Raw genomic sequence first — 21,735 nt, 5'->3', positions numbered from 1 at the left:
TGAAAATATACAACGTTAACACAATCTCTAGCTCAAGAAATCTAAAACAATAATCATAAGCCACAGAACACAGTGCAAAAGAAGTTACGTTTGATTTCAAGGAAAGATAGCTGTGAAAATTATGTGAATGAATCACGGAAAATCAGTGATGACATCAGGTGTCACATTCAACGTATATGACAACTGATGTTTGAAGCCCGGCAGAAACATGTGTCACCTTAAAGAGAACAATGAGTTAAGGAGAAGTTGTAACTTCAGAATGCGTTTCCTTCCAAGGTATTTGTTTAGATGTAGACTGTTGAACTGCATCTATTTATACACACAGCTATCTCTCATTGAGCCTTTGTATAGCATTTCCAAGTGATACACATTAAGGGGTACATCTACGGAACACGACATTTCAGAGTATTTTCTTATTGATGAAGCAGTATATATTCTTTACCTGATGAAGGAGTAGCATACTCTGTACCTGGTGAAGGAGTAAGTACACTCTTCACCGGATGAGGTAGTATGTATATACTTCGCCTGACGAAGGAGTAAGTATTTTCGTCACTTGTTAAAGAAGTAAACATATACTTCAGCTGATAACGGAGTAAGTATATTCATCTCCCAATGAAAGTGTAATTATACATATTCTTCACCTGATGTAGGCATGAGTATATACATCATATACATTCTTCACCTGATGTAGGCGTAAGTATACACATCATATACATTCTTCACCTGAGGTAGGCAAAAGTATATACATCATATACATTCTTCACTCGATGTAGGCGTAAGTATATACATCATATACATTCTTCACCCGTTGTAGGCGTAAGTATATACATCATATACATTCTTCACTCGATGTAGGCGTAAGTATATACATCATATACATTCTTCACCCGATGTAGGCGTAAGTATATACATCATATACATTCTTCACCTGATGTAGGCGTAGGTATATACATCATATACATTCTTCACCTGATGTAGGCGTAAGTATATACATCATATACATTCTTCACCTGATGTAGGCGTAAGTATATACATCATATACATTCTTCACCTGATGTAGGCGTAAGTATATACATCATATACATTCTTCACCTGATGTAGGCATAAGTATATACATCATATACATTCTTCAACCGATGTAGGCGTAAGTATATACATCATATACATTCTTCACCTGATGTAGGCGTAAGTATATACATCATATACATTCTTCACCTGATGTAGGCGTGAGTATATACATCATATACATTCTTCAACCGATGTAGGCGTAATTATATACATCATATACATTCTTCACCTGATGTAGGCATAAGCATCAAGTATATACATCATATACATTCTTCACCTGATGTAGGCATAAGTATATACATCATATACATTCTTCACCTGATGTAGGCGTAAGTATATACATCATATACATTCTTCACCTGATGTAGGCATAAGTATATACATCATATACATTCTTCACCTGATGTAGGCGTAAGTATATACATCATATACATTCTTCACCTGATGTAGGCATAAGTATATACATCATATACATTCTTCACCTGATGTAGGCGTAAGTATATACATCATATACATTCTTCACCTGATGTAGGCGTAAGTATATACATCATATACATTCTTCACCTGATGTAGGTATAGTCATATACATTCTTCACCTGATATATACATCATATACATTCTTCACCTGATGTAGGCGTAAGTATATACATCATATACATTCTTCACCTGATGTAGGCATAAGTATATACATCATATACATTCTTCACCTGATGTAGGCATAAGTATATACATCATATACATTCTTCACCCGATGAAGCAGTAGGTGTACGCTTCTCTTGATGAAAGTTTTGATGTACTTTTCACCTAATCAGGGTGTAAGTATATTCTACACATGAAGTAGGAGAACGCATAAACTGTACCTGATGAATCAGTATGTATATTCTACACCTGATGAAGGAGTATGTTTATTCTACACCTGATGAAGGAGTATGTTTATTCTACACCTGACGAAGGAGTATGTTTATTCTACATCTGATGAAGGAGTATGTTTATTCTACACCTGATGAAGGAGTATGTTTATTCTACACCTGATGAAGGAGTATGTTTATTCTACATCTGATGAAGGAGTATGTATATTCTACACCTGATGAAGGAGTATGTATATTCTAACCTGATGAAGGAGTATGTTTATTCTACACCAGATGAAGGAGTATGTATATTCTACGGCCGACGAAGGAGTATGTTTATTCTACATCTGATGAAGGAGTATGCATATTCTAACCCGATGAAGGAGTATGTTTATTCTACACCTGATGAAGGAGTTTGTATATTCTAACCTGATGAAGGAGTATGTTTATTCTACACCTGATGAAGCGGTATGTATATTCTACACCTGATGAAGGAGTGTGTTTTGTTCTACACCTAATGAAGGAGTATGTATATTCTACGCCCAACGAAGGAGTATGTTTATTCTACATCTGATGAAGGAGTATGTATATTCTACACCTGATGAAGGAGTATGTTTATTCTACACCTGATGAAAGAGTATGTATATTCTATATTTGACGAAGGAGTATGTATATTCTATACCCGATGAAGGAGTATGTATATTCTAACCTGGTGAAGGAGTATGTTTATTCTACACCTGATGAAGGAGTATGTATATTCTACACCTGATGAAGGATTATGTTTATTCTACACCTGATGAAGGAGTATGTTTATTCTACACCTGATGAAGGAGTATGTAGATTCTACGCTCGACGAAGGAGTATGTTTATTCTACATCTGATGAAGGAGTATGTATATTCTAACCTGATGAATGAGTATGTAGATTCTACACCTGTTGAAACAGTGAGTAAATCCGTCACTTGATGAAGGGATTTGTTTATTCTACACCTGATGAAGGAGTATGTATATTCTACATCTGATGAAGGAGTATGTATATTCTACACCTGATGAAGGAGTATGTTTATTCTACACCTGATGAAGGAGGAGTACGCTCGACTATGTTTATTCTACACCTGATGAAGGAGTATGTATATTCTACGCTCGACGAAGGGGTATGTTTATTCTACATCTGATGAAGGAGTATGTATATTCTACACCTGATGAAGGAGTATGTATATTCTAACCTGATGAAGGAGTATGTTTATTCTACACCTGATGAAGGAGTATGTTTATTCTACACCTGATGAAGTAGTATGTATATTCTACACCTGATGGAGGAGTATGTATATTCTACACCTGATGGAGGAGTATGTATATTCTACACCTGATGACGAAGTATGTATATATGTCACTTAATAAAGAAGTAAAATATTCTTGAAAGAAAGAAGGAGTATCTATATTCATCACCCAATGAAGCTGTAATTATACATATTCTTCACATGATGAAGGAGTGAGTATATTCTTCACGTGATGAAGAAAGTATCCTCATCAACCGATGAAGGTGTAATTACAGTATACCCTGGTTGACCGTTTGTCCAGGTGAAATATGGTATTATATCCAGGGTAGAGTTATAGCTAGATAGGATAGTTAGCGGCCCTATGTAATCAACAAGGTGATTGAGCTGATGTCTCCTGTAATGAGCCTTGAAAGGCTAGATAATCCCAGCGTCTAGGGGCTCAAGTATATTCATCATCCGTTGAATGTGTAAGTATATTCTCAACCCGAAGAAGGAGTAAGTATATTCTCCACACGATGAAGGAGTAAGTATATTTTTCGTGTGGTGAAAGAGTAAGTATATTATACACCTGATAAAGGAGTACTTGATTAAGGAGTAAATATATTTTCCACCTGATGAAGGAGTAAGTATATTCTCAACCAAAAATGTAATTACACATATTTTTCAACTGATAAAGGTAGAAGTATATTCCTTCGGTGGTGAATGTGTAAGTCTATTCTTCACCTCATGAAGGAGAAATTATATTCATCAGCCAATAAAGGTGTAATTATATATATTCTTCACCTGCTCAAGCAGTTTGTGTACTCTTCACCTAATGAATTAATAAGTAAACTTTTCATCTGAAGGAGTAAGGATACTCTTCAATGGCTGAAGGTGTTCTTACATTCTACACTTGATGGAGTAAGCATATTCTTTACCCGATGAAGGAGTATACATACTCTACACCTGATGAAGGAGTAAGTATAATCTTAACCGGATGAAGGAGTGTGTAATTCTACACCTTATGGAAGAGTCAGTATATTCTTTACCTGATGAAGGAATATGGATATTTTTCACCTGAGGAGGGAGTATGCATATTCTTCACCTGATCAAGGGGTATGCATATTCTTCACCTGATGAAGGACTATGTATGTTCTTTACCCGATGGAGTAATTATATTCTTTACCCGATGAAGGTATAATGATATCCTTCACATGACGAATGAGGAAGTACATTCTTTGCCTGATGAAGAAGTAAGTATATTCACCACCTGATATAGCAGTGAGTATATTCACCACTTGATGAAGGAGTAAGTATATTCTTCATCTAATGGAGGAGTAAGACTATTCCCCGAAACATTTTGCCCCACATATTACAGAAATTGACCGCGGACGTGTGTAGGGGATCGTGGGTTTTGGTCAGTGTGTCATTCTACATTTTGGATTATCATGTCTCTTTTCTTTGAGAGTGAAAAGTATGAATAAACAGTATATTTATTGAATGTTTTACCTAACAGATACAAAGATTCCTATAACTCTCTGAATTTAAAAACGTTGATAAGAAATCATACACTGTTGCTTCAAGCTCGGTTATAGTGACCTTGACCTTGACATGTATAACAGACATATAACGGGCCGGCCAGTCTGTTCCTGTTGACATCACAACGAAAACACATCACACTATTTCTTCACGTATGTGAGGTATACAGTGATAGGAAGTAACGCGGATTTTTACTGCCATGATTGAAAACCATTATGAATGGACACATATATTTGACTACTTCTGGAAGGATGAACATTCTGGAGTCACGCCACTATTTCTATCACAAAGTCACGTTTCAAACCATTCAATGACAAAATAATTTGAAGAAGAAAACATATTACCAAGTTATCTGTACGTCAACCTCAATTCCATTAACTCTTCATACACAATATTGCACAGCAAACTGTACTGTAGCCAAATTACATATGTTAATCACTTGACAGCATGAAAACACCCATTCCCTCCACGTCCCATTCTGTCAAGGAAGTCTTAATTATAATTTAAATTTGATTCTTCCGAAAACAACGACGACTGGTCCAGTGCTGGACTTGACAATAAATATGTCTTGCAGTAATATGACGCCCCGCCGATCGTGGGATCACATGTGGACATCGGGCATGCAGGTGGTTCTGTAGAGCCAATTACAAATCGTCTGTCCACTCACTAAGACGCCTCTTCCTAGTCGACCAGATTAACATTTGTCATCATCACCTCACCTCACTAAATAAATATATTGTCTTCTATATATATCACTCTGTTTTAATTGGTTTGTTAATTTCGAGAACACAGGGCGTGAAGTCACTCATGTAGAACATCATCTCCCTTTCCCCGGACTGTCGACAAGTAATTTGAACGGATTTTATGTTGTTGTCGACAGTCCGGGTATAAACCTTAACGACGGCTGGTCCAGTATTGCCTCTCCTGACACTAATTAAATATGTCTAATATGACGGTCCGCCAATCGTGGGATCACACGTGGACATGCAGATGGTTCTGTGCAGCCAATTACAAATCGTCTGTCCACTCACTGACACGGCTGTGCTCTACTGGTCGCCCTTAATCGACCAACATTTGTCATCAGCCTTATTTCTCCATCGTGATTGCAGTCTGATAATTCCTTATAGTGAACGAATGAGTGAATGAATGTTTATTCCGTAAACATGCCACAGACCCAGTATACAATTACACCATCATCAATTCACATCGCAAAACAGAGGTAGCGTCATAGTAGGTACACATTTATACATTGTCACGACACTGGAGGAAGTTACTGCGCTTCTTAAAAGCAAGGAAAATATACTTGGCTAAACAGGTGAGCATTTTAAGAAAAAACCTCAATTGGTATTCCTGTAAATCCAGGTGCCTTACCTTAATGCATACTGGAAACATCTAGGATTTCTTTACAAGATATATCTCTGTCAAGGTCACGTTCAATATTAACAGATTCATTCATTACTTCATTATCGATGGAGTTCACAAAATGATGTATTGATTGATAAAAGTCAGCTTCATTAACTGATATATTGTTCCACTGAATAAATTCTTAAAATCAACAGTCCAGTCTGTGGCACTAATGCTGTTTACACCTCTAGACGGTGTTGATTTCACCAAAACAGTTTACTGTTATCAAAAGTGCTTGTTCAAGATTATTAGTGAATGTGATAAATGCCTGTGATAATTTGTAAAAAGTTGTTTATAGCGGTGTCTTGCCTCAATATAGATCAATCTAGCGACAAGGTCATTTGTTGCATGAAACGCACAAAGTAGACGGCGCGAGCCAACCTGTCTGGCCGTCTTGCATTCCGTATCGAACCAGTTATCCCCCTTTGCACGATAACATTTTAAATTGAAGTGTTTTTAAAGCATGTAGCGCAACACTGAATAAGTTTAAAAATGCAATCACTGGCGGAACTTGCTTGTCTGTTGGAAACCAGTGAATTAAAGTTTTCTGTATAATCCGGTGGTATGGAATTCCATGAATCAACATACTGTTCTCGCTTTTTCCTCTGCCCAGAAATATTTAGGTCTTGTTATCAAATCATCATCGTAAAGCACTTTTAAAAACACAAAACATAATCTACAACACTTTGTCCATCGTTAGCAAAACATGTTTCTTTTCCAACAAGTTTATCATCGAACAGTCTCCCATTACATATTCTAAGCCCTGTTGATTTACAACAGTCAAGTAGGCTGTAACCTCGTTCATCAACCTCATTCACAGTCTTGTGATCGTCTTTGAGGAGGACTGTCTTGTCCATACTTTATGTCATCCTCTATTGGTAAATATGTGACGTCATCGTCTATGATGTAATCAAGCTGAGAACCATATCCAGCTCTTCCGTTAAAATCGCCTTGAACTATCACATCACAGTTAGGCGTTTAGATTTTATATGTATAATGTCAGCTTCAAGTATATCCAAAACCGCTTCATCAGAGTGTTCACTCGACCTCCTCAGAGAAAAATATATCCTACAAAGAAACAGGTGAGTATCATCATAACTGGATTTGAAATGAAGCCACAACATATTTTGGGACTGTGTTATATATTGTGAAACACACTGAGATAAGGATTCCTTTACTACAAAATATGCCACCAGAATTCCTGATAGTGCTATTTTTCTTGTGCGTTGTCTGGTGGAATTGTATATACCCCGGAAATAAGAATACATCTCGTTCACTGGCCCATGTTTCCACGAGAGACACAACATCATATTGGTTAATAGTATTCTTGAATGGGATGTTAGTTTCATGGCGTTTTAAGCCTTCAATGTTCCACACCATACATTTCCAGATTTGAGAAAATATGTCTGACTCATTGTTTACTGGGCCGTTTTACTTTGTTGAACTCAGTAGGGTCTTTTAAATCCATGACATTCTCGAGCACGTCGTGAATTTCTTTCTCAGTATCTTCGCTTGTTTCACTGGGTGTATCATTGACATAGAAGGCGATGTATGTTGAGCTGAAACAGTCGATTCGTGACCTGTATACCGCCAAATCACACCCCATCGTCTGTATAAAGTGATGACACAGAATTACGTATATTTGGCAGCGAGCAATCCATTTTTTATAACTTCATTACTCACTTTTTATCAGAGCCGTGACCCACGCCTATCCTCCCTACCCACCAGGTAGAGCCTCCAGCTAGATGATGATAGTTCATGCCATAATGCTTTGTCTTGATCCGACTTCCTATAAGCCAGTTGTGTGTAACCAGTTCCTGATATAACAGATTTCAACTTCTGTCAGTTGATGAATCCTCATGTGTTTCTAACCTGATAGAGTAAATTTCCCCTAGATTCAACACATTCATATGGCTTGATTCCTGTTCAATTTTGTGTGTGTCTCTGCAGACAATTTGATTGTGTAAATGTTTCCCCACATTCATAAGGCTTGATTCCACTGTGAATTTTCATGTGTGTCCGCAGATGACCTGATTGTGCAAATTTTTTCCCACATTCAACACATTCATAAGGCTTGATTCTTGAGTGAGTCCTCATGTGTGACTGCAGATGACCTGATCGTGTAAATGTTTTCCCACATTCAACACATTCAAAAGGCTTGATTCCTGTGTGAATCCTCATGTGTTCCTGCAGGTTACTTGATTGTGAAAATGTTTTCTCACACACAATGCACTGATGAGGCTTGATTCCACTGTGAATTTTCATGTGTGTTTGCAGATGACTTGATTGTGCAAATTTTTCCCACATTCAACACATTCATAAGGCTTGATTTCTGAGTGTATCCTCATGTGTCCCTGTAGATGACCTGATTCTGAAAATGTTTTTCCACATTCCACACATTCATAAGGCTTGATTCCTGTGTGAATCCTCATGTGTATCTGCAAGTAAGTTGATTGGATAAATGTTTTCTCACACACTATGCACTTGATGATGAGTGAATCTCATGTGACTTCCTGATTGTGAGGCTTGATTCCTTGTGAGTCCCTCATGTGTCTCTGCAGATGACCTGATTCTGTAAATGTTTTCCCACATTGAACACATTCATAAGGCTTGATTTCATCCCTGCAGAGGCTGTAAATGTTTTCCCCACATTCAACACCATAAGGCTTGATTCCCGTGTGAATCCTAATGTGTCTCTGCAGATGACCTGATTTTGTAAATGTTTTACCACATACAACACATTGATAAGGCTTGATTCCTGTGTGTATCCTCATGTGTATCTGCAGGTTACCTGATCGTGCAAATGTTTTCCCACATTCAACACATTCATAAGGCTTGATTCCTGTGTGTATCCTCATGTGTCTCTGCAGAGTACCTGATTGTGCAAATGTTTTCCCACATTCAAGACATTCATAAGGCTTGATTCCTGTGTGAATCCTCATGTGTGACTGCAGATGACCTGATTCTGAAAATGTTTTTCCACATTCAACACATTCATAAGGCTTGATTCCTGTGTGAATCCTCATGTGTCTCTGCAGATGACCTGATTCTGTAAATGTTTTCCCACATTCAAGACATTCATAAGGCTTGATTCCACTGTGAATCCTCATGTGTCTCTGCAGATGACCTGATTCTGTAAATGTTTTGCCACATTCAAGACATTCATAAGGCTTGATTCCAGTGTGTATCCTCATGTGTATCTGCAGGTTACCTGATCGTGCAAATGTTTTCCCACATTCAAGACATTCATATGGCTTGAATCCTGTGTGTATCCTCATGTGTCTCTGCAGATTACCTGATCGTGCAAATGTTTTCCCACATTCAAGACATTGATAAGGCTTGATTCCTGTGTGAATCCTCATGTGAATCTGCAAGCAACCTGATTGCATAAATGTTTTCTCACATACAATGCACTGATAAGGCTTGATTCCACTGTGAATCCTCATGTGGTTCTGCAGATGACCTGATTGTGAGAATTTTTTCCGACATTCAGCACACTGATAAGTCTTGATTCCACTTTGACAGAGCATCTGTTTCTTCAAGTCACCTGATTTCGAAAATGTTTTCATGCACTCACTACATGTATGAAGCTGCTTTGTTGGTCCACTATGTTTTTCATGAGTTTCAAAACCACCTATTTCCTGGGTTCCAAAAATAGGTTCTGTCATGATATCACCAGTTTCCAGGGTTCCATCATGGGTTCTTCCTTGAGATCACCTGTTTCCTAGGTGCCAATGGAACATTCCTTCTTGAGATCTTCTGTTTCCGCAAACTCTTTTAACAGATTTAACTTGTTTCAGTGACCGGGAAAAGATTCTGAAGATTGCTTTCAACTTCCACTATTAACCTGTTGATGTTATGGTGTTTACTGAAAACATAAGGAACATTGTCACACTCTTATAACAAGTAGGGTAGGGACCATACACAATATGATGGTATGAGACGTAGCATGATAACAAACCCGATACTGTAAAAATGTCTTCCCACACACATCACATTATAAACAACTTTGTGGAGTAATTTTTCGGTATGCTGTGTGGAAAATGCCAGTGGTGGATGTATCATTATCACCTTTGTTGCCTCACAATGAATTATATTCAGTTAATACTTTTACCATACTTTTAATGTTGTTACATGTTTTGGGTCTATGTAGAGTTCACCATCCCGTCCAAACAAAAAGCAAATAGATGCCCTGCAAAGCAGTGTACAGGTGATATACACCATTGTGTAAAGTGGTTAAAAGCAATGAATATATTCGATAATTATTCCATTATCCCCAATATGTCCATAAGCACACCCAGTTTACAAAACACTGCATTGAAGTAATTCTACATGTGACATAATTAGATCTGCAATTCATCAATATATTTACATGATATTGCATGTACAACATTAATGACATTTGTGTGTGAGGTAAGATAAATAAATAAATAAATAAACATATATATATATATCCTACCTGACACATAAATGTCATTTTCTGATTGGCTGAGCGCTCTTCTATTATTTTCAATGTACCCCGCTTACAAGAGAGTTACATTTCAATGTACCCCGCTGTGAATGGCAACTCATTTGGTACTTCGTGGTAGTAATTCTTGAATAACATTGAATCACGTATGATGTACGGAAATTACCGATGTTTCGCGATAGCAAATCGATGGAAGGGAGATAACGCTAAATCTCCAAGATATTTTTATTTATTAAACTTCTTTTTTATTTCCCTCACGACGTTTCGGGACCATTCAAAGGAATTAAAAGAGAAGTTTAATCCATAAAAATATCTTAGACATCTATGCACAACTTTTAAATGCCACTCGTCATATATATACATATATAATTCAGATGACAGATAGTACAAAGAAGAAACACACACTATCATTAAACAACTGGGGCGCCTTTAGATCCAGCAACAAAACCTTTCGTGGGGAGACAAGTTTTAAACATATGTTTTTCAACGACATGTATGGTTGTCTTTGTAACAAAATGTCAGGGTCATATCGTCATCATCAGGAAATAAATACAAAAAATACACAATATATATTTATGCTTCTTAATGGATATGGAAGGACGTTGTTCTATGAAATTCTCTATCATTCTCTCATTCTGTTTCAGATGCATTATGTTTACGATGATCTCATTCATGGCCATTTAGTTCTGTGACAACAGCGAGGTGCCATGTGACCGCACATGACACTGTTGAATCGCTGGTACACGTATTATTATATTTATAGCGTTAGGGTCCAGTGTAATGCATTGTAATGCATTTCGACCTGAGGGAGTTAGGTACGGGGACCTCATCCAATATGGTAGGTAGGTGTCCGGTGTAATGCATTTGTACCACTCCTCAAAATACTCGTGAAAAATAATATAAACTGACCTGAGATGCGAACAATTAAGGATTGACTGTGTATTTCTTTCGTTGCATTGAGGTATGAAACTAAAAACCAATGTGCAAACTGTGGCGGATTCTTACTAACGTTTGCACATTGGTTTTTAGTTTCATACCTCAATGCAACGAAAGAAATACACAGTGTATCCTTATAATTAAATTCAACAACAAATACTACAGGCTTTCAACAATATTTTATTTAAACACAATCAAATTCATCGAAACAGATATCTTTGTTACCACCGATTGACATTTTCGGTGTAAGAATTCGGTAATGGCGTGACATGACTCAGGTGACTCATTTACATAAAATGACACGCCTACCAAACCATTAGCCAATCAGCATAGAGCACCCCCAAGCAGCTGTCAATCAACCAAGCTAACATCGGGTGGCAAATCAGAGCGGAACAACACAACGTGACGCGTTCCGGTAACGGCAAAGTTTCAAGTTCAAACATTTGAAATATTACCAGCGAACTGAAAGACACAGTTTGAAAAGTGAGAATTGGAAAAGAAGCCCGATGACATGAAGTTAGTGGAACTGAGATTGTTAGTGGCAGCAGTATTTGCGCAAGTGGAAAGGGGCTGTGACTGGATTGCGATGCCATGAACTGATGTTCCAACGCGGCGCATGCTCTTGTCAGAGGCGTTATAATGGCGGAAAGCGCCTCGCTAATTCTTAGTTTTGAGTAGTCGTCGCGGTGGGCGACTATAACTACGCACGGAACTTTCATTCCTATGGCCACTCATAAACATTATGTGACGAAGTTCAAAGCCAGCGTCACTCATGGCTTGAATTGCTGTGGCCCGAAGGCAATGAGCAGTGTATGACTGACTACATTGGGCATTGCGACATATGTCAAACATGAAATGAGTGAACTGGTATTTTCTGACTGGGGTTGCTGTATACCAAATGTTGTGTGCGTCTGGGGAACAAAGTGCATCTTTGTTACAGTGCGAAAAAAGTGATCCGGCATTTGGGTCACTTTTGTCAAGGAGCTGGCGAAGTGCATTCACGGGACATTGGTTTATATCATTCGTCACGTACATTCGTTTGTCGCTTTGCACCTCATCGCTGCTGAGACCACCCTGGATGTTTTTTTTGTTTCATTTCGTGGGACAGTGGGACATATTCAACATTGCTATCATCTACCGCAAATTCATAGGATGTGGGCGTAGATAAGCTGCTGGTGAAATTCAAGACGACTTACAAAATGGATGGCCAAGTCGTACCATACTTTGTACCGGAGGATAACAGGATTGGATGCCGAATGCAGATAAGTGCTAATTTTCATCAGTTCACTTGTTTCAATGGAGCACCTTTAGAATACAGCACCACAACTTCTCGTGAGGGCGATCCCGGCCGTAGGTCACGTCAAGCAACCAGTTTGTTCGAACGCGAACCCGCGACCTTCGGATTGGTAGCTCGACAGCTAACCGACTGAGCTACGTCCACACTGTTGCACAATGTGCAAATTTATCAAGTCATTCCTGTGACGTCACGGAAATGAACGGAAAGAGTCAAATAGGTCACGGACAATTACGTATGCTACGGGTAGACTTGGTGTCACGTGATTTTATTCTACGGACAATTGCCGAATGGATCCGATGCCATTTGGCACACTCGTCCCATTCCGTAATCTACAAATTAACGTGTGGCGTGGAATGAGCCGACATGCCTCAAACTGAAAAGGGTTGTTGACGTCAGGCGTCAGACGTAGATTTCATGGTGCATGCATGAATGACGCGCTTTTATATTAATCGGTGATGTAGGGAAAACTGTAAGGAGAATGTGGATCGCACTAAGGAACGAGGGAGACATACGCCTGTGTAGTGACGGCACGAGGGTGAGTTAGCATTACTTTACAAAATTTCTGTTAATTATTGGGAACATCTTATTTGTCATTAGATAATCTGAATACAGAATTTTGGAATGAGTCTACTCTGCCGACAGTGATTGGAAAGTTTGTGTTAGCTGATAATCGGATTCCAGTATGTTTAGATAATGAATGAGTCTGACTGATAATCGGCTTCGATAGTCAAAACATCTACTGTGCCGAGAGTGATTGGAAAAGCCTGTAAATTTAACGTGAAAACATCACAACCTTTGATGTTTTAAGTACATTTACTCAACTCAAATCGCCCAAACTCAGTGTCAAAATGAAACTGTATTTAAAACGCAAGAATGTACACATTACATATCATTCATCACAATGTCTCACCACTGTGTTGTATGAGATAAGACTGTCAGGAAGAATCAACATGCCGTATCTTGTGACGAGTGTGATTTATGGACTCATCGTGTTTGTGGTACCGGCCTTTCTGTATCACGGTACCATGAGATTTGTCGAAATGAAGAGGATTTCCCTTTCGTATGTGTTCGCTGTCGCAGGAATTCATTTGACAACATGATGGACACAGTGAACTTTCATGTAAGTTTGGAAGCGGACACTACCTTACCAGCTGTCGAACAACCCCCTACCCTAGAAGAAGAAGACGACCACGTGTCCTATCATACTGTGTTTTTTATATGTTGATTCTAATGTTATAATTAAACGAACTAAAACATCATACTGTGTTTTGTATATGGTGCCGTTTTAGCTCAGAAATCAGTAGGCGTTTTCGCCAAACGATTTTGGTGCCGTTCTGCTGTGGTGCCATTTTAGCTATAACCCCGTGTGAAAGAGGCTTGAGTGCTGCAAATTCGAGGCCAATTTCCATTAGCCCAAAATTTCTACATTAACCCATTTCTTAATGTAGTTTCGATGTTTTTGGTTTCCCGTTTTTGTGTGAACAAAAAAAGTATTAAAATGCAAAAAGGTAAAACAACAAATGGTACTCACGTACTGACGTGTCTAGTGTAATGCAGTAGTATATTCAATGATAGTCCTGGACCAAGTCCAACAAAAGCCTCTGCAAAGCCTTATTTCACAAATAAAGCTTTTGTCAGGCCCTTAGATCTTGCTACCATTGTATCTACTACTTTTGAGCCCCCGTTGATTTCCCGACCTATAAAAAGTTGAGACACCAGCGGGATACGAACCCCACATGTATACCTCACAGCCGCACCACTCAACCAACTGAGCTACCGGGGACGTATCTCGGTTTAACGGGTCTATCCTGGGATTGCATCATCCAAAGCTGGGCTGCCTCTATAATAGCTCCACGTGCTGCTATGTCACGTTGACCTCGATGAAACAGTTTAATGTGAATCGCCTGTGATCTCTTTGGTGTTCGTAATAAAGGCTTGCCGGGCTTTTTGTACCCCCTGTTCTATTTACTTTTTTTTCTCGTCCTCGCTGATAACAGACTTACGAGACTTGGATCGAATCTCTTGTTTCATTTTGTTATATTTCGTGAGTTCAGAGAGGATTGAACGAAACTCCTCCTCTGAGATCTTACTGTCAGTGAGTGCCGTGGAAATACGCTCAATTACTGTGTTCAGCTTTGCTTCAGCCAGAACCCTGATCTCTTCGTGTTTCAACGCCTTACGATGCAGTCTGCGGGATGCAAACTTAAGCACCAACCCTAACACCCCTGTCACCCCAGCTGTTATTTCAATACCTAACACTATAGGTGCAGCCACGATGGTAGCTAACAACCCAACACCTGCCGCCCCTAGTCCCATGCTGGTTGCCATAAGGGCAGTATCAGTCCCATCCACGGCATTGAAAGCTCTACGGTACTTCTTATATAGTGCTTTCCGAGTGTCACGGTCTTGTTCTAGTTGGTGTTTTACATCACATAACTGCCTCAAGCGGAACCCGTCTACGGTTTCCAGGGTCTTCACGACTTCCTCTACGACTGGGTATAGCCCCATCCTATAATATATATTACAAAAGATATTTTAATTGGGTTTCATTTAACCTTCGATTAATGTACTTAAAACTGATAATACTTAGATTAACTTGCACATAAAAAAAGCGGGGTCTTAGCTCTACTTCCATTAAGGAGACGAACCCCATCAAGGCTTGCTAAAGGTTCGTTTCCCGATACCTTAGTAATACGACAACGTTGGTTATTACACCTGTCTTCCCAACCTATCACCATATCTTCAAGTAATTTGATCTCTGTCTTCACCTTCCCACTGGAAGCTAACATGTTGCCCGAGTGGTCTGGTATTGGTATGACTTGTACACTAGATTCCGGAACGAACGATCCTATAATCATGCCGTTGTTCCTAATCTCGGAGATAGTATTATTTTGTTTCAAGGAGATATAAGGTGAGGTGAGGGTTCAGTTGATCAACCATTCAGGCTCTTTAAAATCTGATAACGACACCCGCCTATACACGTTGTCTTTCAAGTGCAGGATGCATAAGGTGTCTTCCTCACCAGGCTGATCAAACCCCTCCGTGTCCCCAAGGTCGTTTAGCGTAGCATTGGGTCGATGTCGATTGGCCATTGTTATAATACTATTACGAGATAGTTTCCAATTGTTTTTCTGATAATTTCTCAGGAATGCACTTCACCCCCATGAAGTGTATGTTGTCCGGTAGGAAGATCTTGATGAGTGATATCGTCTCCACCATCACGGTGACTATCTGCAGACTGGTGTTGGAGTCGACACCCACCCGAGACGTAAACAGTGCAAACGTGATACTGGTGTCGCTTCCCACCGGAGTTTGATCCCCTTCACGATTTCGACTTCATCCCGCCGATGGTTCCCTAGGTAGACTTGGATGACCAGTGCTGAGTTCGCCGGTAGACTCTCCAGGATGTTGACCACGCCGAATTCAGACACCAACTGCAATACCACGTTTTGCATCCCGGCTTGCTAGATAGCATGTGGGCTGCCATACTGGCGACTGGGCTGATGATTACGCCACGCTCTCTCTGCGCGGGACGTAAGCCACGAGCAGCAGGGTTCCGTTGTTCACGACTTTGTTTAGGTAGTTGTCTTTGTTCTCCGTGAACACGTAGGGGAGCCGAGCCTAATGTTGAGAAACCAGTCGACTTTAGCGGGCACCAACACCCACTTGGCGTCGTCGGTTAAGACGAGGGAATACTGCTTATTTTTGGTGATGGCCGTCACGTTGCTCTCAACATCGTCTAATTCGAACAGTTTGCCCCCGAACGATGGGTATATTATCCATTTATCATCACCGGTGCTGACTAGGGTGTACCGAGTGTTGACGACCGCTCTTGAGGTATCTACTATATCACTTAGGTTGCTAGTACCACCGATGGAGGGGACTTCAACGCGTTTGTAAATGTTGTTTTTCAGTTGCAAGGCGTACAAATTACCATCTACTCCGGGGTCGTCGAATCCGCGTGTGTCCCCGAGGTCGGAGATCCCCACATTGAGGCATTTTTTCAACTTCATTCCGGGGCCTTGTGCGCTGGTCATTTTATGTGCAGCGTTATGCTGAGGTATCCTATGTTCACGGGATTATGATTTATATCTAACACCGATATTATCAGCTCAGGGATGTTGCCCTGGGTTAACCTCTTATACTGCCGCGGTGAAAACGACTCGGTTCTACCGTCGTTGTATTTCTCCGCTTTCACCGGTACTGCTCTCACTATCGTGGAAGGTGCCCACCTTGAATGTTGTCCGTTGTGCTCACCTGGCCGAGATGAATGCACAGCTCTCGGTACGGTACTAGGTCGGGTAACTTCGTGCCTCTGACGGTAGTTGTTGGTTTTATCTCGTCAGGTGACATACCGAGTGTCCTCGCCAATGGTCGACCGAGCCTCAAGGAGTTTCTTCCGTTGTTGATTAACACCACTGTGCCGCTTTGAGTCGTTCATCTTGAGTTCGGCTCCCAGGGGTTTTGAAGACCTCGTCGCTTAGAGAGCACACGTTGTAGTAGCCGTCAGTTATCTGGCTGCGAGCTCCACTGACGAACAGCTTATTGTTGTTGGCGTTGATGTTAGTCCATCGCGGTAGGTAGGTGATATCGCACAGTGCGACTTCGAGTTGACCCGACGTATTATCGATCGCGTGCGTCAGCTGAACAGCCTCGCCGCTCGTTATTCCTGGAAGTGTTATGTACATGTTAGAGTATATATGCTCATTATATAATAGTTTTAAAATGTACTCCGCTGGAGTGTTTTACCCTAAACTGAACATAGATTTCCCCCGCATGAAGATCGTGGTCGCTGATGTATTTCGGTGCCCAGTTCATAGATGTGTTCGACCAGTATAAGTTTTCGGTGACTAACGCTAAGGTAGTTCATGCTTGGTTCAACAATCTGATGCAGTTCTGGCAGAATCAACTCAACTTCGCCGTGTCGTACGCTACAACGGGGTGTGGTGTGACATTGACCGACACTCGGCGTGGACCGCTGAGTCAGTCTGTGTTCACGTTTCACGTGTACTACCAGGTCAGACGTATCCTCAATGAGATCAGAGCCCCGCTCCCACAGGAAAAGGCGTGGAACCCAGTAAACAACCAGTACGATAGACGGGCCTACGAACGTATTTGCAACGAATTCGAACTAAACACGAAGACGGATTGGCGTTTGCCGGGGCCGAACCACGGGTTGGGTATCCCCATCGTTCACAACATGCCCCTCGTGGATGCCAGCGAGAAGTTGAAAGAATGGGGTGACAAGTCGTATCATCACCTCACAACGAACGAGTGGGATGACCGTTACATGGCTTTCAATGACAGCAAGGATTACCGAGTCTGGAGGTTCGAGCAGGGGGCAGCGGATGACTGGAAAAAGTTCATGCTGGACACGTCGAAAGGGTTCACTCGTGCCGGTGTAATCAGGTTGAACGACTCGATTCGAACGTGCGTGTGGTAGCTGTTAGGGTGCGCAGGACGCCAAACCAACCAACATCCTTGGTAAGGGGACTGCTTACGGCGGCTCAGAAACAGTTCATTGTTAACGTTGAGGATGCTATCAATTCTCCAGTTGATCTCCCGAGTGCTATCAAAGCGCTACCAAGACGTGTTGGAATACGCGCCAGGTCGAAGTCGACTATGTCTTCGACGTGGGGTTGTACATGGCTCCAGCGATATGCAACTGAGAGTAAAAAGTGGTGGGCTACAACAACGAAATAGTCATAGCCACGGCAGACCAAAGTTGCGTCAATTTTGATGTCAACGTCCCCACGTCCACCACCACGCGACCGGTGAAGCGGGTATAGTGGTGCCACCCCAGAGCCTAGGGGTTCACCCAACACCCCTGTGGGGTCACACACCTGCACAGCCTGCACAGCCTGCACACGCTCAGCAGCACATCAACCGTAAAACAGCCCTGGTGGTTGGTGGGGTAGCGATCGGTTTGGGGCTTATTTGGTTAAAAATTCCTTAGCCGCTACGCATACCAAACCCACCACGGCGACGATGGCTGCCGACAGGTTTTGACTGAGCCACGTGTCAGTTTTAGCCAGAGCTCAGCAGCCACGAGACGATGCTACCCAGGATGCCGGGTAGGGCTTCGCGGCGCCCGATCGATGAAAGGCATCCTGGTCGTCCCCGATGGAGGGATTATGAGCCGTTCTGGAGGGACAGCGAGAGGTTTTTCAACCCCGAGATTGAAAAGGTGGAAGTGACCATCGGAGGGTGCAGCTCCAACCAGTTGTTCAGCAGTCATGGTATGAGGGCATACCAGCAGTGGGATGAGATAAAAAGCTATCAAACAACACCCATACATAACCAAAGACCTGGACCTATCACTCCATGCATATCGGGTGAATGCTTGACCAACAAGTACGCGGCTGTGGTTGGACATCACGATCCACGGATGACTGGCGATAAACTGCCGCGGTAGCGGTCAGCCGCGCTCGACAACGGCAGCGGGGATAAATAATCCAGATCACCAAGAAGGCTCAACCCGTGGGCAAGTTGGAAATTATATCTATGCGTGATTATGGGCGCGAACTTAATATAGACAATGGGAGATAAATTGCAGGCCATTCTATTGATTTGCCGGCCCGGCGGCATTGATTTACCCTCAATGACCCACACTGCGCCATAGTGTGTGGGCAGACTGGCTCTTGGAAGACCGTTTTCGTGTTGGATATGTTGGAGGGTACTACAGGGATGTGTTCGACAACATCATTATCATGCATCCTACTCTGCACATGAATAGAACGCATACCGGAAAGACCTTGGGTGATGACGGACCCGACGCACACAGAGTCAACCTGGGGACACGTCTGCAGGACTGGTTGAAAGCTCTTCACGGGAAATTTAAAGGGAATTCGACGCTGTTCATACTGGGCGACTGCAGCTTAATCAATCGCGGAGATAACAAAAAAGAGAGACATGCAATGCTTAGCAAATGCTTAGCGTTTAGCACTTATCATTTATAGTTATAGTTATGGTTGTTTTGAAGTGTTCTTCGTGTGCAACTTAACCTTCATTTCTCTGTGTTTAAGCTTATACATTATATTATATAGTTAAAACTAAAACTTGCTTTGTTACATTATAAGATGGAGTGTGATGAACTGCTCGAACAACTGTTGGTGCCAGTGGGTGATGATAAGAGTGATGACAAGCGGTGAGAGACTGGTGGCGCTGGCTGTTTGGTAAGCAAAGCCAAACATTACTTTGGGGACTACACTCTGATAAAATTCACAAAATGTCAGCCGAAGAAATTGATAAGCTGTACTGCGAGATATGAGGCTAGACTCGGAGCCGGTAGATGACGAAAACTATAGGATCGGCTATGACCCAGATATACACTGGTATTGCGTCATACTTTTCTCCACCCCCGGAGCCGACTTTACCTCTGGGAAGACCTTGAGAAAGACCCTTTTATTGAACAGCACTTTGAGCTCTATCAGCCGCGTGCTGTACCACAAATACGGTATGTTGTTAGCCCCGTGACGGCGGCGATTATCAATGCAAAGCATTGCCAATTTAAGGAGGGGAAAAATAATAATAGTATAGATGGATACTGCACAGGAGGAGACCCCACAAATGGAGGAGACCACCACGTTGGGGAAACCCCCAGGGAGGTGAACCCTCCAGAGGTGAACCCACCCCAACCCCCTATAGTCACAAGGCAGAAGAACCCTAAGAGAGTAGCTGCCGGTAAAAGGTGGTGTCACCAACATAAAAAGTAAGTACACTCGACTCTTGTTGATTGTAGGTGTAACTGCTGCCGTGGTGGCTATCTCATGGTTATATACACGGCCCAGGGATCCCCTCGAGAAACCCCGCAATTAGAGGTCAACCCATTATATCAACTTCAATAAAATATATATTTTTTATACCATATACATAATGTCTGAGGGGAAAATGTTCAGCCAACGACGATACCACGCTCCGTGGTCGTCGCAGTCTAGTCAGAGGGGTACTTCGGTTGACCAAAATGGTGCTTAAACAACCGACTATCAAGCTAGATTTCAACCTGCAGGATATGGGTATGCTTTCATAATGAACCTTTGGTATGGCGATGGCCACAAAGGGCATCCCTAGTAAAACAAGGGATACTACCTGGAAAATATTATGAAGTAAATATAGGATGGCTACAATCGCCATGATGGTCGGTGGGGCTTAGTAAACGCCCTAGCATTCTTCCGAGTAATTTCCTTCCTCAAAACTACAAGAGTCACACGCGGGCTGAGATACAGGGCAGGCGTAAGAGGCAACGAATCTTGCTATTGAGAAATTACAGGCGGCAACAACCGAGAACGCCAAAAACGCGGTTCAGAGGATCGATTACATTAACGAACAACTCAGGCGTGAGAACCATGCTGTTCAAACATTCCATGATGTCAATTCTAATGACGCAGCAAGAGAATACTACCTACTAACAGGTAAACAGCTGGAACCACTCAATAAACCCACACTCGCTTCAGTACTACACACCATCCAATGGGCAAAATGGACTGTGAACTGGTCTTCATAGCCTGGGTATAGCAGCCACCGCATCTTGCGTTGGTTGCAAAACAATTAGACTAAGTACTCATATAAGTATGCTAAAGTTGAGACCTGCTCCATACACCGATGCGAATACATACTTATAGGGAAGGAAAGAAGCCTGTGGTAGGAGATGCAGGACTGAGGGGAACTGTTGTTTCCACATGGGAAGCCCTATAAACTACACGTGTTCTGTGTGTGGTATAGGGGTTAAAGGGCACTACTGCCTATGCAAAGCTCACGGAGCAAACGTAGTCAGACATCATCTCATCTACGAGAATAAAAAGGCCTACATAAAAGAACGTAGGCGACTTCACAGGATAAGTCCCCAATTAGAGACATCGAATCTCTGGTCAAAAACATACTCAAAAATGAACTCAACTTATGGGGACGCTTCAGATTTC

At 41.6% G+C, this 21,735-nt stretch overlaps 3 long non-coding RNA genes across 5 annotated transcripts in view; all 3 read right to left on the bottom strand.

Moving 5' to 3' along the window:
- Positions 1 to 802: 802 nt before the first annotated feature.
- On the bottom strand, positions 803 to 2,812 carry LOC124276598. 3 transcript variants are annotated; one of them, XR_006898580.1, is made up of 5 exons: positions 2,654 to 2,812; positions 2,431 to 2,542; positions 2,291 to 2,318; positions 1,694 to 2,152; positions 803 to 1,632 (listed from the first exon to the last, which is right to left on the bottom strand). It is a non-coding gene; the product is annotated as an uncharacterized LOC124276598 (long non-coding RNA). The 3 variants fall into 3 exon arrangements; XR_006898581.1 differs by having other exon boundaries at positions 2,710 to 2,812; XR_006898582.1 differs by lacking the exons at positions 2,291 to 2,318; positions 2,654 to 2,812 and having other exon boundaries at positions 1,694 to 2,124; positions 2,515 to 2,605.
- A 505-nt stretch (positions 2,813 to 3,317) lies between these two features.
- On the bottom strand, positions 3,318 to 5,419 carry LOC124276599. Its single transcript, XR_006898583.1, has 2 exons — positions 4,307 to 5,419; positions 3,318 to 4,250 (listed from the first exon to the last, which is right to left on the bottom strand). It is a non-coding gene; the product is annotated as an uncharacterized LOC124276599 (long non-coding RNA).
- A 3,349-nt stretch (positions 5,420 to 8,768) lies between these two features.
- The window catches only part of LOC124276600, a 41,310-nt gene continuing 28,343 nt past the window's right edge, over positions 8,769 to 21,735 (bottom strand). Inside the window, exons 2-3 of the long non-coding RNA XR_006898584.1 lie at positions 9,496 to 9,984; positions 8,769 to 8,823 (exon numbers count right to left, since the gene is read on the bottom strand). This is a non-coding gene — a long non-coding RNA (uncharacterized LOC124276600). The remainder of the gene's footprint in view (positions 8,824 to 9,495; positions 9,985 to 21,735) is intronic.

Source organism: Haliotis rubra, unplaced genomic scaffold (genome assembly GCF_003918875.1).
Source record: "Haliotis rubra isolate DU_JTF1 unplaced genomic scaffold, ASM391887v1 Scf210, whole genome shotgun sequence".
Classification (NCBI taxonomy): Eukaryota; Metazoa; Mollusca; class Gastropoda; order Lepetellida; family Haliotidae; genus Haliotis; species Haliotis rubra.
Note: the sequence above shows the minus strand (reverse complement) of the source record. Positions and strands in the feature narration are given on the sequence as shown.